This window comes from Petromyzon marinus, chromosome 8 (genome assembly GCF_048934315.1).
Source record: "Petromyzon marinus isolate PM22_M1 ecotype Great Lakes invasive population chromosome 8, UKy_Petmar_22M1.pri1.0, whole genome shotgun sequence".
Classification (NCBI taxonomy): domain Eukaryota; kingdom Metazoa; phylum Chordata; class Hyperoartia; order Petromyzontiformes; family Petromyzontidae; genus Petromyzon; species Petromyzon marinus.
This window is the reverse complement of record NC_133674.1, coordinates 16768708-16785315: the sequence shown is the minus strand read 5'-3', so window position 1 is coordinate 16785315 and position 16608 is coordinate 16768708. Positions and strand designations below refer to the sequence as shown.

General features: G+C 46.7%; 1 protein-coding gene across 9 annotated transcripts in view; it reads left to right on the top strand.

The window, feature by feature from the left end:
- Nucleotides 1–1436: 1436 nt before the first annotated feature.
- The window catches only part of LOC116940305 (WD repeat and FYVE domain-containing protein 3-like), a 112984-nt gene continuing 97812 nt past the window's right edge, over nucleotides 1437–16608 (top strand). For 7 of the 9 annotated variants that reach the window (XM_032949948.2, XM_032949946.2, XM_032949945.2 and 4 more), the window contains exon 1: nucleotides 1911–2142. The gene's annotated coding sequence lies outside the window, so the exon portion shown is untranslated. Of the gene's footprint in view, nucleotides 2143–16608 lie in introns of all 9 variants that reach the window. The other 2 variants (XR_004402529.2, XM_032949944.2) reach the window with 2 other exon arrangements.

Below are 16608 nucleotides of genomic sequence, written 5' to 3'. Positions count from 1 at the left end.
ATGATGAGTGTCCACACGCGTGTGTGATGATGAGTGTCCACGCGCGTGTGTGATGTGTGAGTGTCCACGCGCGTGTGTGATGTGTGAGTGTCCACGCGCATGTGTGATGGTGAGTGTCCACGCGCATGTGTGATGGTGAGTGTCCACGCGTGTGTGATGATGAGTGTCCACGCGCGTGTGTGATGTGTGAGTGTCCACGCGCATGTGTGATGGTGAGTGTCCACGCGTGTGTGATCATGAGTGTCCACACGCGTGTGTCATGATGAGTGTCCACACGCGTGTGTGATGGTGAGTGTCCACGCGTGTGTGATCATGAGTGTCCACACGCGTGTGTGATGGTGAGTGTCCACGCGCATGTGTGATGGTGAGTGTCCACGCGCGTGTGATCATGAGTGTCCACACGCGTGTGTCATGATGAGTGTCCACACGCGTGTGTGATGGTGAGTGTCCACGCGTGTGTGTGTGATGATGTGTCCACACTGTGTGTGTGATTATGTGTCCGTGCACCTGTGTGTGAGTGATGGTGAGTATCCACGTGTGTGTGTGAGATGATGTGTCAGTGCACGTGTGTGTGTGTGTGATGAGTGTCCACACGCGTGTGTCATGATGAGTGTCCACACGCGTGTGTGATGGTGAGTGTCCACTCGCATGTGTGTGATGAGTGTCCACACACGTGTGTGATGATGAGTGTCCACACGCGTGTGTGATGATGAGTGTCCACACGCATGTGTGATGGTGAGTGTCCACACGCATGTGTGATGGTGAGTGTCCACACGCGTGTGTGTGAGTGGGGGAGCGGTAGTGTAGTGGTTAGCGCGCTGCGCTGCGAACACGACGACCCGGGTTCGATTATCTGAACCGATCCTGGGCTTACCCCCTAGGTAGACTCAGCCTCAAATGAGTACCCGGGTGCTATAGTGTAAACATCGCCACCGGGGATACAAAGGCGTCCGGCCTCTTCCTAGGTGTACTCGCTCACGCCACTTCTCTGTGTACAAAGGGAAAGATCTCGCGTGTCGTTTCATTAGACTGTTGGGGCAAGTTTCTGTTAGCGAGCACCTATGAAGGCCGGAACCACACACAAGGGGGTGGGGTGGCCAGCAACCACGCCCGGCCACCTTTGTCTCCCTCGTGGCGATGTTTACATATCGCACCAGGTACTCATTTGAGGCCGAGTCGACCTAGGGGGTAAGCCCAGGATCGGTTCAGATAATCGAGCCCGGGTCGCCGTGTTCGCAGCGCAGCGCGCTAACCACTACACTACCGCTCCCCCACTCACATCATCACACACATGCGTGTGGATACTCATCATCACACATGCGTGTGGACACTCATGATGACACACATGCGTGTGGACACTCATCATCACACACATGCGTGCGGACACTCATGATGACACACATGCGTGTGGACACTCATCATCACACACATGCGTGTGGACACTCATCATCACACACACACACGTGCACTGACACATCATCTCACACACACACGTGGACACTCACCATCACTCACACACAGGTGCACGGACACATAATCACACACACAGTGTGGACACATCATCACACACACACAGTGTGGACTCGCCATAACACACACACACACACAGGTGCACGGACACACCATCACACACACGTGCGCGTGGACACTCACCATCACACACACGTGGACACACCATCACACACAGTGTGGACACACCATCACACACACGTGGACACACCATCACACACACGTGCGCGTGGACACTCACCATCACACACACGTGGACACTCACCATCACACAGTGTGGACACAGTATCACACACACAGTGTGGATACACCATCACACACACGTGCGCGTGGACACTCAAGACGCACCACACTCTTCCCCCTCCCTCGGCGTCTCTGCCCGCCTGCAGGAAGTCGCGACATCAGTGGGGCGAGACCCGCCTCTCCCCGCACGCCTCTCTACCCTACCCCGCAACAACCCCACTCATCACATCCTTCTCTCTCTCTCATCCTCTTATTCTCCTTCCTCTACGTCCGTCCTTGCGGTGTGCGTCCCGCATGCGTCGTGTATATGTCTACATGTGAGACAGTCGCTGGCTGTGCCCCTGTGGGATGGTGCGTCGTCGCTGGCTCGAGAGACACGGAGCAGAGGAGGTGAGAACGCGGAGAGGATTGGGGGAAAAAATAAAGAGCCATTGTTATCATGAGGATTGTACATCGTCGTCGTCGTCACAGCAGTAGTAGCAGCAGCTGTGCACGGGGCATTTGTCTCTTCTCGTACGTGGAGTATTAGGCAGAGGGAGCTAAAGCAATGAGACCCATCCCCTCCCCTCCCCAAACGTATTCGCGTGTCGTGTGGGATGGCATAAGTGGGTCATGCCTTCACCGCTGCGCGTACGCAGGTTAATGATGTACGTGTGTATGTGTGTGTATATGACTCGTACTAATATCTATAGCTCTGTGTCTACCTTAATGTGTTGTACACACACATATACACACACACGTGTGTGTATATGTGTGTGTGTGTGCAGTACAATAATTGCAGTGTATGCACGTTATTCAAACGCTTAGCGGCACGTCAGTGTGTAAGGTGCCAGAGGCTTTTCCCCAGGCAAAGGCGCAGCCCTGCAATGTCGAGCACTCGCCACTGCCGTTGGAATAGTTTCTTCTCCCGCTTGACGGCGCTTGGCCTACTCTTCCAGACGTCTTGGGCAGTGAGATGGGATCGTGGCGGAAGGAGGAGGGAGGGGGGGCTTCATCCAGCAGTGGATAAACCATGGATGATGTTGATGATCAGAGTGTCATACATACACACAGGATACACAAAATATGTATACACTTAACATAGCCTCCACAATACCCGTGTACATTCATTACTTACACGTTGTTTACACACTTGACATAGGACACGCAATGTATTTTCATAGGCTACAACACTACGCTTTGAATAGCCATGCACTCTTTAGAATGTGTACAGTAACAATTCGTTAACTCTCCCGTGTGATATACATCAATGATGCATATTGCCGCCACCCCCAAGGTGAATGGATGTATATACAGTTCTGTGTGTTGTGTATAGTGATGTCCACATTGTCGATGTATTTTGCCGACTTATCCCACGTTACTTGTTTTTTTACTACACATACCCCAATTCGTCACGTGCAGTGATGTTACTGAGCACGGATTATAATAAATGCACCCCCTGCGTTATTACATGCGCATATACCGTACGAGAGCATGTTTGATCTATGGTAATATATAGTCAGGGTGTCGTCTTCCACGTGAATTGTGCTATCTGCAGTAGAATGCTGTGTGCCTGGTTTTGTCTTCATTATCAGAGTGTCTACGATTTTCTCACGAGCATCACAACCGCCGTCACCACCACCATCATCATCGCCATCATGAATCACTGTTACTGTCTTCATCATTAATCCACAACATTATTGCCATCCTCACTACCATTATCATCATGACCACCACCTCATTTACCCATCATCACATCATCGTTGCCATTCTCATCACTACCAATTTGACACCATCACCACCACCACCATCATCATCGTTTTTATGACCATCACCACCACCACCGTCATCATGTCCACCACCATCATTGTCATCTTCATAATCATTCAGCACCACCAATTATAATTATAGCCCTCACCACTACCATCATAATAATCAGCCAGTGTCAATCCACTGCTGGATGAATGCCTCCCCAACGCTGCCCCTTATGCGAATGTAAATTAGCCGTAATGTCTACGAGATCCTCTCCGGCATCATGACACGAGACTATCTCTCTGCAGGACTGTGGTTATACACGGATGCCTGTGTGTGTGTGTTGCCCTCCCATGAAACACCATGTACAGTGCTGTGGTAGTCTTGCCTCACATAGGAGGCCAGAACACCCAGTGGAGGAGGACGCTGTGAGCCGCGATGCAGACGTGTTTGTGTCGTGGCTGGCATTAATGTTTTGCCCCAAGGCTTGCAGTGGATGAGCTGTCACTATGTGCGTACGTGTGTGTGTGTGTGCGTGGAAGAGTTTAGAGTTTATGTGTATGTCTGACAGCCAGTGTTGCGCATGTGTGCGTGTGAAAGCTTGAGTGTGTGTGTGTGAGAGTCAGTGTGTGTGTGAGAGCCAGTGTGTGTGTGTGTGTGTCCGTGTGTGTGTGTGAGAGCCAGTGTGTGTGTGTGTGAGAGCCAGTGTGTGTGTCCGTGTGTGTGTGTGCGAGCCAGTGTGTGTGTGTGAGAGCCAGTGTGTGTGTGTCCGTGTGTGTATGTGAGAGCCAGTGTGTGTGTGAGAGCCAGTGTGTGTGTGAGAGGGTGTGTGTGAGAGCCAGTGTGTGTGTGTGTCCGTGTGTGTGTGTGAGAGCCAGTGTGTGTGTGAGAGCCAGTGTGTGTGTGTCCGTGTGTGTGTGAGAGCCAGTGTGTGTGTGTGAGAGCCAGTGTGTGTGTGTGTCCGTGTGTGTGTGTGAGAGCCAGTGTGTGTGTGAGAGCCAGTGTGTGTGTGTGAGAGTGTGTGTGAGAGAGTGAGAGCCAGTGTGTGTGTGTGAGTGTGTGTGAGAGAGTGTGTGTGTGTGTGAGAGTGTGTGTGAGAGCCAGTGTGTGTGTGTGAGAGTGTGTGTGAGAGCCAGTGCGTGTGTGTGAGAGTCTGTGTGTGAGAGTGTGTGTGTGTGTGAGAGCCAGTGTGTGTGTGTGAGAGCCAGAGTGTGTGTGAGAGCCAGAGTGTGTGTGTGAGAGTGTGTGTGTGAGAGCCTGTGTGTGTGTGAGAGCCAGTGTGTGTGTGTGAGAGCCAGTGTGTGTGTGTGTGAGAGTGTGTGTGAGAGTCTGTGTGTGTGTGTGTCCGTGTGTGTGTGTGTGAGGGCCAGTGTGTGTGTGTGAGAGCCAGTGTGTGTGTGTGAGAGCCAGAGTGTGTGTGTGAGAGCCAGTCTGTGTGTGTGTGCCCGTGTGTGTGAGAGCCAGTGTGTATGTGTGAGAGAGTGTGTGTGAGAGAGTGTGTGAATGTGTGTGTGAGAGCCAGTGTGTGTGTGTGAGAGAGTGTGTGTGTGAGTGTGTGTGTGAGAGCCAGTGTATGTGTGTGCCCGTGTGTGTGTGTGAGCCAGTGTGTGTGTGAGAGTGTGTGTGTGAGAGCCTGTGTGTGTGTGTCCGTGTGTGTGTGTCCGTGTGTGTGTGTGAGCCAGTGTGTGTGTGAGAGCCAGAGAGTGTGTGTGAGAGTGTGTGAGAGCCTGTGTGTGTGTCCGTGTGTGTGTGTAGTGGGGAGCGGTAGTGTAGCGGTTAGCGCGCTGCGCTATGAACCCGGTCACCCGGGTTCGATTCCCGCTCACGGCCACACCAGTGACGATTATCTGAACCGGTCCCGGGCCTCCCCTAGGTCGACTCAGCCTCAAATGAGTACCTGGTGCGGTGTGTAAACATTGCCACTAGGGAGACAAAGGCGGTCGGGCGTGGTGCTGGCCACCCACCCCCTCGTGTATCGTTACCGGCCTTCATAGGTGATCGCTAACAGCACTTGCCCCTACAGTCTGTTAAGGCTATATGGGGGATCTTTGTCTTTGTATCTTTGTGTGAGCCAGTGTGTGTGTGAGAGAGTGTGTGAGAGCCTGTGTGTGTGTGTGAGAGCCAGTGTGTGTGTTTGTGTGTGTGAGTGCCAGTGTGTGTGTGAGTGCCAGTGTGTGTGTGAGTGCCAGTGTGTGTGTGTGTGAGAGCCAGTGTGTGTGTGTGTGAGAGTGTGTGTGAGAGTGTGTGTGTGTGTGAGAGCCAGTGTGTGTGTGTGTGAGAGCCAGTGTGTGTGTGTGTGAGAGCCAGTGTGTGTGTGTGTGAGAGCCAGTGTGTGTGTGTGTGTGAGAGCCAGTGTGTGTGTGTGTGTGAGAGCCAGTGTGTGTGTGTGTGAGAGCCAGTGTGTGTGTGTGTGAGAGCCAGTGTGTGTGTGTGTGAGAGCCAGTGTGTGTCCGTGTGTGTGTGAGAGCCAGTGTGTGTGTGTGAGAGTGTGTGTGTGTGTCCGTGTGTGTGTGAGTGTGTGTGAGAGTGTGTGTGAGAGCCAGTGTGTGTGTCCGTGTGTGTGTGTGAGAGCGATAGTGTAGCGGTTAGCGTTACGCTGCGCTATGAACCTGGCGACCCGGGTTCGATTCCCGCTCACGGCCAACACCGTCAGTGACGATTATCTGAACCGGTCCCGGGCCTCCCCTAGGTCGACTCAGCCTCAAATGAGTACCTGGTGCGGTGTGTAAACATCGCCACTGGGGAGACAAAGGCGGTCGGGCGTGGTGCTGGCCACCCACCCCCTCGTGTACCGATCCGGCCTTCATAGGTGCTCGCTAACAGCACTTGCCCCTACAGTCTGTTGAGGCTATACGGGGGATCTTTGTCTTTGTGTATGAGTGTGTGTACAGTCCATGTGTTTTTGAACGCCATAGTGTACATGTGGTTTTGAGAGCCAGTGGTGTATATGTGCGAGAGAGAGTGTGTGTGTTAGTTTTACTGAGAGAAAGAGTACATGATATAAATGTAATACTACGTGGTGTGAAGATAAGTTGCGTAACAACAATAAGACTACTACTCTACAGTACTATAATAACAAAAAAACTGAAATCCGCCACAACGACAACGTGAGAAAAAATCATAAAATTGAAACATTTCCGAAAGCGACCACAACAAAAGATAAAAGACAGCTGTCTAACCGGCATAAGAGAGAGCCTTGTGTACCAAAAACACACAATGCGTTTGTACACAAAGCTGCGTGTGTGTGTATGTGTGGCTAGAATCATGGTGATGGCATCATTACCCAGGAATGATTTGAGGCCGAGTAGACCTAGGGGAGGAGGCACCCAGGAACCTGGGATCAGATAATCGCCACACATTTCAGCACAGCAGAACACAGCACAACCTCTTTACCCACGCTTTAACAATGACTCCAGCATCGAGCAAGCTGCCGGAAGGGATATTGTTTGTGTTGACATTCTTGCTGATGTCGCATTGAGAAATGTACAACAAAAAATAACCCCACACAGTGTTGTCAGGAAATGTTTCGTTACTAGAAGAAAAAAAAATGTTTTTTTTGCTTGATCCTGGGATATCAGCTGGTCAATTACGCTTGTGCCGCTTTTCGAGTCGACGCTTGGGGTTAAAATGACAATGTTTAGCTTATTATCTTATTTTTTTAAGTACTAATTTGAGCATAGCTACGTCTCGTTTTCAGTCTTCATGTATCCATTGCATTCCTGTTTCTTCTCACGGTGTATGGGGGATGCCCACTGATATAATTCTTCCGTGGTCATTGTGAAGTTGCTTGATGCGTACGTATTATTATTGTTGTGGTTACTATTGCACAATTAGCTAAGTAGAATCACTCTTCTTGGTTCTTTCGGTAAAGTCACGTAGAAGGGAAATGATAAAATAATAAAAATAAAACGTTTACTTTTTTATTTTACTATGTTTTATTATTTTATTATTTCCATTCTACGTGACTTTACCGAAAGAACCAAGAAGATGAATCTATGCAGTCACGAAAGCTTTAAATTAGAATCACTCTACTACTGTCTCCTTTCATTATGACGTCTAACCTGCTTGTTCAGGGAATGTGTCATCTGTAAAGCGAGAATCAACCGTACAGTGCTTACTCTTTATGCAAATGTGCCAAGGATTGCTCAGTTTGCTGTTCTGTCACTTCAAACCCAGTACGCCTCCGTGGCGAGATGTTAACTACCTCGCCTAGTATACAGGAGGTCGTGGGTTCGACCCTGACGCCTGTATATTTGGAGTTTGCATGTCTCTGTCTCTGTGGTCGTGTGGATTTTTTTTCTCCGGGTCCTCCGGTTTTTACCTCCACATTAAGAAACATGCGTTTAGAGTATTTGGCTGCTATACATTTCCACATGATGGTAAGCCACTACGTTGAGCTATCATTTGTGTGGTCAGGTTGCTTCTGAAAAAGAGCTATATAGCTCAGTAGGCCTTATCTGGTGAAATAAAAACAATTGTTATCATAATGTAGGGAAAATACAATATTGTTATTTATTTTATTCAGGATATCCACGATGATTCTCACAAGGTTCCCTTTTCAGGAGGATCCTGCATTGGCGATGTTTGGCCAAGACATTTTTTAATTCGCGTTAAAAGAGAAACTGCTGCGAGTCTGGGAAGATGATGGCGAACCTGAAGACATTCCATGAGACACACACACTCTGAAATTCGTATTCTGATCATTTTGATACATTGATTCTTTCCGTCAGTGTTGCAAGCACAAATAGAATAAATATTTGCTTATCTGTGCATATACCCAAGCACAGATAGCTCTTTGTTCACATGAATAGCTTTCGATTGCCAGGAATAATGGATCCTCATGACAAGGATAATGGAATGCATGTAGAGTGTACATTGCACAATATGAAATCACAATATGAAATTACTGAAAATGTAAATAACCGGAATGCATTCACTTATACGAATTAACAAGCAAAGCACAAATAGCTGTTTGTGTTTGTGTCATTTAGTACAAAATAGTGTATCGGTGCATTTTAGCCCTTAGTCAATCCAATTCTGGATGAAGGCCTCTATAGGCTGGTGGATGTCCTCTCCCCTCTCCGGCGTGTGCCCCCAGCTGTAACTTACAGAGATATAAAGCCATAGTATAGGTTTTTTTGGGTTAGATCGTGTAAATATAAAGGTGTTGTTAAACCCGCCAGCACCCGACACAGTCAATTAGTAAGGTTTGTCACGTAAACAACATGCCAATTCGTTACTAGTACAGCACACCGTTGTGTTGGAGAGCAAATCCACAATATTTACAATCTGAGTACGACCTTTCGCCAGTAATTACAACTAGATTCAGGCGACAGCCAAATTTGTGCAGAAATCCTCCTGTTTCGTTCCTTAATAGAGGAATAGATGTGATGACGTCACTTGTGAGCCCTTCTTGTGCGAAGGTGGGGGGGGGGGGAATTAATGAATGCATATAAATGACAATGGGTATCCATTGCCGGTCGGGTTATTCGTATGGTAAGCAACGCACATTCTGCATGGACATAAGATATAAAGCCATAAAACAAATACAATCCATGCAGTAAACTTGCCATGTTGCCAGGCACTGTAGTGTATGCCTTACAGTATTCCAGTGTCTTGTAGTTGGGGTTGGTGGCTCACACAGAGGTGGAGTCTAAATATTCATGAGACACCACGAACCTATTGGGGAATGGTGCAAATCATGTATATGGCAGTATAGCAAATCTGGTTCTGTTATGTTATCCGTCTGTAGTGTCGTCTTTGCGTGCGGGTCGCGTGCGTCGCACACACAGCCGGAGACGAGGTGGTCGCAGGAGACACCGCTCTGCCCTTTTATTGTTGTTGCCGAGCTCACGTCACCACTCAGGCCCCCTCTCTCTCACGACCCGGCTGCCGCACGACCCGGCCTAGACACGACCCTGCCCGCGTTGCACCGACGGTGTCGACCGAGACAGCCAACGACTGTCCGGCCGCACAATGCCCAGGCAAAGGCGGCAGCGACGACGAGACGAGTCCACTCCCAGAACCGGCAGCCCGGAGCTCTCGCTCTCCGCCGCTTTTATTCTCCTCGACGCGGCTTGGCTCTGCCCTAGCCGCAACTCCCTTCTCGAACCCTCCAGACGGTTCCAGGGGCTTCCACACGAGGTCTACCATGACCCTTGTCCCTGTTCCTCCGCCCTGCCGGCACACCCGTGCATATGCTCAGCGGCGTGTGCCCTAAGTGCCCACCTGCAGTTGCTGCTGCTGTCCAACAGTCAGCGCTATGTCACTACACGTGTAGAGCAATGCAGTTTCATTTGCTCTTGTGCAGGTCTTGTTCTGGGCACTTCAGTTTCCTCCACACAAATTTAGTCCAGTGAAACTCCTTTAACCTGCGGTGATGGTGGATTTTATTTTCCCTGTGTAGCCACAAAAAAACATACTCCCGTTCTAAGCGTGGCTGTTTGTGGATGAACGCTAATAATAGTTACGAACTTTCTGTCTCCTGGTAGCAGCTGATAAGTGTGGATAATTGGGAGATTTTTAGTATTTCTCTGAGATCATTTACCGCTAACTCTTATCCCCACTGACAAACACGAATGAAAATTATAATAAGAATTTCCCACCAAATCCAAGTTACTCCTATTTTTCGCCGATAAGCGTGGGGGTAATATTATCAATAGGCATGCGTACAAGAGGATTTTCTGCAGATCGACTCAGGGCCATACATGATTGGGGCACATTAAAAGAAGATTTGCTGTCAAGCAATTGGGACAAACATCCCTGCTAAAGACGAGGCTTCCCATGCCCGTGAGGCTTCCCCCGATAGAGCGTAATTCATTATTAAACTGACTAATGTTTCTGCGTGAAAAAAAATCTCAGTTGCAACGTTTGCGCGGGTGGTGTCTTTTGCGCAGAGTTGAGCACTTTACAGAGCCTCCTTGTTGCTGCACGACATGGTCTGCAGGAGAAAGAAGCCGTGCATAAACGACATGCCGATTGCAAAACTGCTATGACAGCTCGCTTTCGTCAGCCGCCTTCATCTGGTCAACTGTGGTGGTGATTGCGTTGTTTCAGTAATCCTTGTGAACGAACCGGCAGCTTCTGCTATATATAACACCACCGTACAGTAGTCGGGCACCCTTGACTAGTTAACTGCCCCCGCAGCATTGCTTCTGTGTTCAGTTTGTTTTCTTTAGACAATCTGTTGAAACTTTAACATGTGTGGATTGTGTGGCATTGCATCAGCAAACATAACCTCCCTCTGCGATTGTCGTACGACCACCTGCCATTGCTTGGGACTTTGCACGTTTCCAATTGTATTTTGGGTTTGGAGATACAAATAAATTATTTTTAACGGGACTCGGAAGATTGGTTGGTAACCTTTGTGACCAGGGAAGATATGTTTTTTGTATTTCTTCTGCTATGCATATCCCACATGTAATTGTCGTCATCTTCAGCATGGTCCCAGCAGACGCACATATCTGGTCATATATAATTTCGTGAGCATTTAACTACAGTGATAATGATGACAAAACAGCTGTTTTGACAATTATCTATGGCTGTTGATCATGACTGTATGATGATGAACTGTGTGTTATACTGTTAGCTCTATCACATTTTCAAGTATTGGAATTCTGTATTTTTTTCAATCCTGTACGGTATGCATTTGGCATCCTTGAGGTCACTTCCACAGCTGTATTACAGCTTCATCAGCCTGCGTCGAGCAGCCTGGAACATGCTGCCATGAGATTTTAAAGGGCTTCTGTGTGGCTTTCACGACCCCATCACCACTTGCCTGTCATCGGCCCTTGTAATGCAGCCCACTGCATATTTCCGATCCATTATCCGGCACTGCACGTGACTGATTGTGAGCTATTTGTGTTTGCTTATCTTGAAGAACATTGATTTGTTTAACGACTGGGACTATTACACTGCTGCAGAGTGTAGGCTGTATGGATTAAGTGTAGATTTTGGAAGCATTATTTGTATTTTCTTTCTTGTGCAGCGGTATAAAATTGAGGACCAAATGGGCAGCGAGTTGCAATGCTTATTGGTAATTTATTATGCTAATGGCGCCCCCAATTGCTGGCTACGTGCTGCATGTGTGGTCATAGTGTCCAGCCCTTGCCTGCGAGGACGACACGTATTTGATGGATGGCGATGCAGGCTGTGTTTCCTCCTGTGAATTCTGCTTTCTGAAATTCAAATGAGCTCATTACCCACTGGAGGACACTCATAGAGTGGCCATGCTGAATGTCTCAATGAGGGGCTAAGGTCATCAGTTGGTGATCTATGACCAAATCGCCATTAAATGTGGCTAATCCCAGATGATGATCAGGGTTTAAAACTAAACTAAACATTTTTTTTATTTTACCAGGTAAGGCCCACTAAGCTATATAGCTCTTTTTCAGAAGCGACCTGGTCACAAATGATAGCTCAACAAAGTCGCTTATCATCATGTGGAAACATAGCAGCCAAATACTCTAAACGCATGCTGATTCTAAATGTGTTTCTGGAAAAACCAGAGGACCCCCGAGAAAAATCTACGCAACCACGGGGAGAGAGAGAACACGGAAACTCGAAATATACAGCAGGCGTCAGGGTCGGGATCGAACCCATGCCCTCCTGTAATAGGTAACCACAAGGGCTTGCCTAGGTATTGTAAACTTTGGGCTGCAAGGTGGACAGGAGATGACGACACTGATTGTCACCCCTTGCACGCTTTGGGGTTGTTGTTTTCTCTCCAAGTAATGGGAACTCCACTACTATCTTCCCACACGCAGCCAAACATTGATTAATGGAATTGGCCAGACATCCCAATGCAGGAACATGAGGCTTTGCAGAGTGAATGAAGAGTACTGATGACAATTCAATGTCTCCACCCTTGTTCACCATAAATTGCAAGAGCGTCTCTGTATCATCAAATAAATAAAAAAAATTCCAGAATCTCAGTTTGTGAAGGTTTATTTATAGTTTATACATTTCTCATGCTGGCTTGCACACGCACAAATTCGATTCTTCTTGTCTTGGGGAGTGATGGCGTCATGATTTAGTGTCACAATTTTATATATGTTTAAACAATTATTGTTATTGTGGTGAATGGTAATGTCTCTAGTGGATGCAGAACTCATGTAAATCTGTTACATTCAAGATATACGAAGAAAACACAATTCGATGCATGTTTCATGAACTTAATATTGGCTAATTAATTTATACATAATTTTCCTCCTACGTTGGTTTTACCATTTTATTGACAATTAAATTAAAAACAGTGTTGTGCATTCTAGTTTATGAAATAAACATACCACGGTTCAGGAAGCGCATTTGGAAAGTAACTCTTTGGAAGTCAAGTTGGCTGTTTAAAATTTGACGACTGAGCCTGATGTTGCTGCTTATTTTATGGCCTATGTATATTTAATGCATTTACTTAATGCACTGCATCACTGTTGTAATCGTATGCTTCTTGCACTGAGTTTGCATGTAATTATGAGTAAACCCCGGCAGTTTCGTACCACCTGATGTTATTTGGGCTATTGGTATACATACTCTTTGTTTTTTTCGGTAAAGTCACGTAGGTAAAATAAAATAAATGAAAACAACTGGTATACAGTCATTTTAATTCGCAGTAGAAATGAATATTTACATTTCACATCTTTGCACATGGCAGCTTATTTGCACTTTTTTTTAAAGGGGCCGTCCATAAATGACGTCACGCACCTGGGGGGGGAGGGGGGTCAGACATTTGTGACGATGTGTGACGAGGGGGGGGGGGGGTTGAGAAATGTGACGTTACATCAAAATGCGCAACTTTAAATAAATATAGAATTGCTATAAGAACACTAATTGTTAAAACAACACTCCTACAACATCAGAGTGCAGCGCCACATTAAATACGCACTACAATGACAATAGTTTAAAGCGATTTGAAGCATGTTTTATTTTCAAAATGGAAATATGGTTTTGTGGGGGGGGGGCAGAGCTTTGTGACGTCATATTTGAGGGGGGGTCTGAGTTTTGTGACGCCGTGTGACGGGGGGGGGTCAAAAATCGTCCAAAATAGCATGACGTCATTTATGGACGGCCCCATACATGCTTTGACGAGTGCTTTTTAGAAATGATTATCTATCGCGATCGCAAATAATATTAAAATGAGATATTTGGGATAATGGAATTAGCAGATCAGTACAAATCAGACAACACGTGACGAATAAGTACAAAGGAGAGAGAAAACAAGGAAGACTAAAATAATACATTTTTGGATCGAACTGCAACATAGACTCATGGCAATGAAATGGCTGTGGAGGGTAAGTCATTGTTTACCTAACGGCGAGTGAATCACATTGTGCAACAGCACACTAGGTAAAGACTTTGGCTTCCTTACCCCCATCGGATCCAGTTTGGACCTTCCACACGTCAAGGGCCTCAAGTGAGTACAGTACTCCTCTAATTTGCCTCACTGAGCGAAAGAAAACGGCGTTTGGCTGTCGCTGGCCACGTTCCTCAAAGAGGAACCCAACCATGAAGCGAGCGAGCGAGAGAGCAAGCAAGCGAGTGCCGTGATCCGTGGCAAAGAGCGTACCACGTGACATCGAGACTTTGGTGTGGTGTGCGCGCACTGCATTTGGTTCAGCACCGAAGGCAAACACGTTCCGTTTGCTTACGCTGTTTGGTGGGGTTCGGAATCCTCGTTGAAAGTGACGATCCCATGTGATGATCGTGCCTTTTTTGGGGATTATTTCCTTCAGGTTCTTCCACTGCTTTCGGCGCGGGAGCCTCTGGCCACACTTTTGGTGTGAAGCCGTCACGTTTTGTGATCCTTGTCATGTTCGCTTAATGAGTACCGATTTAACTGTTTACTGTTCATATTTAATAAAGGTGTAGGGAGCAGTAGTGCAGCGGTGATAGCATTGCACTGTGAACGCCCGTCAGTTTGTGATCAACCACAGATCACCGTCTGTGGCAAGTGAGATTTGAACTTGTCCCAGGCCCTGCTATCCCCTCCCCAACAGCTCCCTCCCCCACCGTGCCCCCACTCTCACTTCACCAACCTGCACTTATCGGCACGTTAGGGGCCATCCATTAATGACGTCACACACCTAGGGGCGGGGGGGTCAGACCTTTGTGACGATGTGTGACGAGGGGGGGGGAGGGTGTGGTTGAGAAATGTGACGTCACATAAAAATGCTCAACTTTAAATAAATATAAACAATGGATTTGTTATAACAATACACATTTTGATTAATTTTCATGATTAACTATTTTATTATTTAAATTTACTAAGGTCACTTTTTATTTATTCCGTGAAGGAGCATTTTGCTTCTCCATGGGAGAATCGAGAAGCATAAATTTTGTAATTTTTTTGAATGATTGTTATTAAATATTTTTATTTTAATGATTCTACCAGGGCTTTTCATTCTGTGGAATGAATATGTGATTGTTATAATTGTACTCTCCATTTTGCTTTGTTCTACTACAAAGTTTCAAGTATTTTTTAATAGTTATAATTACTTTTAATATTTTATAATTATAGAATTTCAATATCATATTCTGAACATCTTCAGTTTTAGTTAGACGTTGAATATTTCAAGTGCATTTTATGCTAAATTTCAGCTTTCCAACGCCTCCTTTTTAATACAGAGTGCAGCGCCACATTAAATACGCACTGCAATGACAATAGTTTAAAGTGATTCGAAGCATGTTTTATTTTCAAAATAGAAATATGTGTTTTTTTGGGGGGGGGGCAGAGCTTTGTGACGTCATATTTGAGGGGGGTCTGACTTTTTGTGACGCCGTGTGACGAGGGGGGGAGTGGGGGGTCAAAAATCGGCCAAAATCGCGTGACGTCATTTATGGACGGCCCCTTAATGATGTATGGCACCACACAACCCCTCAGAACGGTAATGCCTGCAAGGGCCTTCATCTAGCAGTAGATTGGTATAGGGGCAGTAAATAACCATTATCTTACGTTATTAAAAAGTACATGGGCAAAGTGGGGAAGTGATCGAGGGAGAGCTTGATGGCACGTAGTCACTTATGTTGTCTCGTGGATAATATTGCGAAAGTTAAAGGAGAAGGCAGCTGTTCTTGTTGTGGTCGGTATTGCTAAACAACACACACTGTATCCCACATGCAAAAACAACACGTTTCGCCCACTTTTACATTCTGCGGCAAAACATTAAATGAGCGTTCCGTTGCCTTTCCTGGTGACGTTTCGATCAACAGATGCTCAAAACAGCTATTGCATCGTGATAAGTTTTGACAAGATGCGTCGTCTTTCAGTACCTCTCGGGCAACGTTACAATGGGGTGCCTCGCGGGAGAGACGACGTTTGGGTTTGCTGAAGTTATTCGTTTCCCCGGGGGCACAAAGAGGAACCCATTGTTCTACGTTCATGGAACGCGCGCGCATCGAGATCTTGAATGTCTGTAAACAGAGCTAAATAATGGTCCCCATTTACTCTATACAGCCAGACTTTCACTCGATGGGATGCCTTGCTGCACAATGAACACCAGCGCATGAGCGTTTCCCGTATTCCCTAAAGGTTAAACTTATCAGCTCTCTATCCAAGCCCTGGGGCAGTAGTTGTGCAGTCATGTAGACTGCAATAACTGTTGCCAATCTCATCTAATACTCGCAGATTAAGATTTACTTGAGCATTTCTAAGTTCATTATTTCAGAACTAATCGTGAAACAGCATGCGATTTGCAGTATTAAGAGGCAAAAACAAGCTTGCTAAAGTTTTTGAGTGTGTGTGTGTGTTCTTTGTATTTTTTGTTGGCACGAACGCCCTTCAAAAGGGAGAGAAATCTCACTTGCAGCTTTCCTCAAGGAGAGAAAATAAGCAAATCTCAACAGGTCTTAAAAGGTGTGAGATTCGTATTGCGAAGGATAGCATTGGTGGTAGACAAGTCGATAAAAGCTGCAGTAGCCATGATGGAGAAGACAAGTGTGATGGCTAAGTGTATAATTAGTTCGTTGCTTTATATTGATGCTATTTAATTCATTGTTAAATGAGTCAATGTCTACTATAACCCCCCACCCCTTGCCATCTGCCCCAAACAATTTCTGAAAATGTCCTCAAAATAGGTTAAGACTGAGATGGCTTCTGCATTCATTGGCGATGGTCAACGAGGCCCCGTTTTA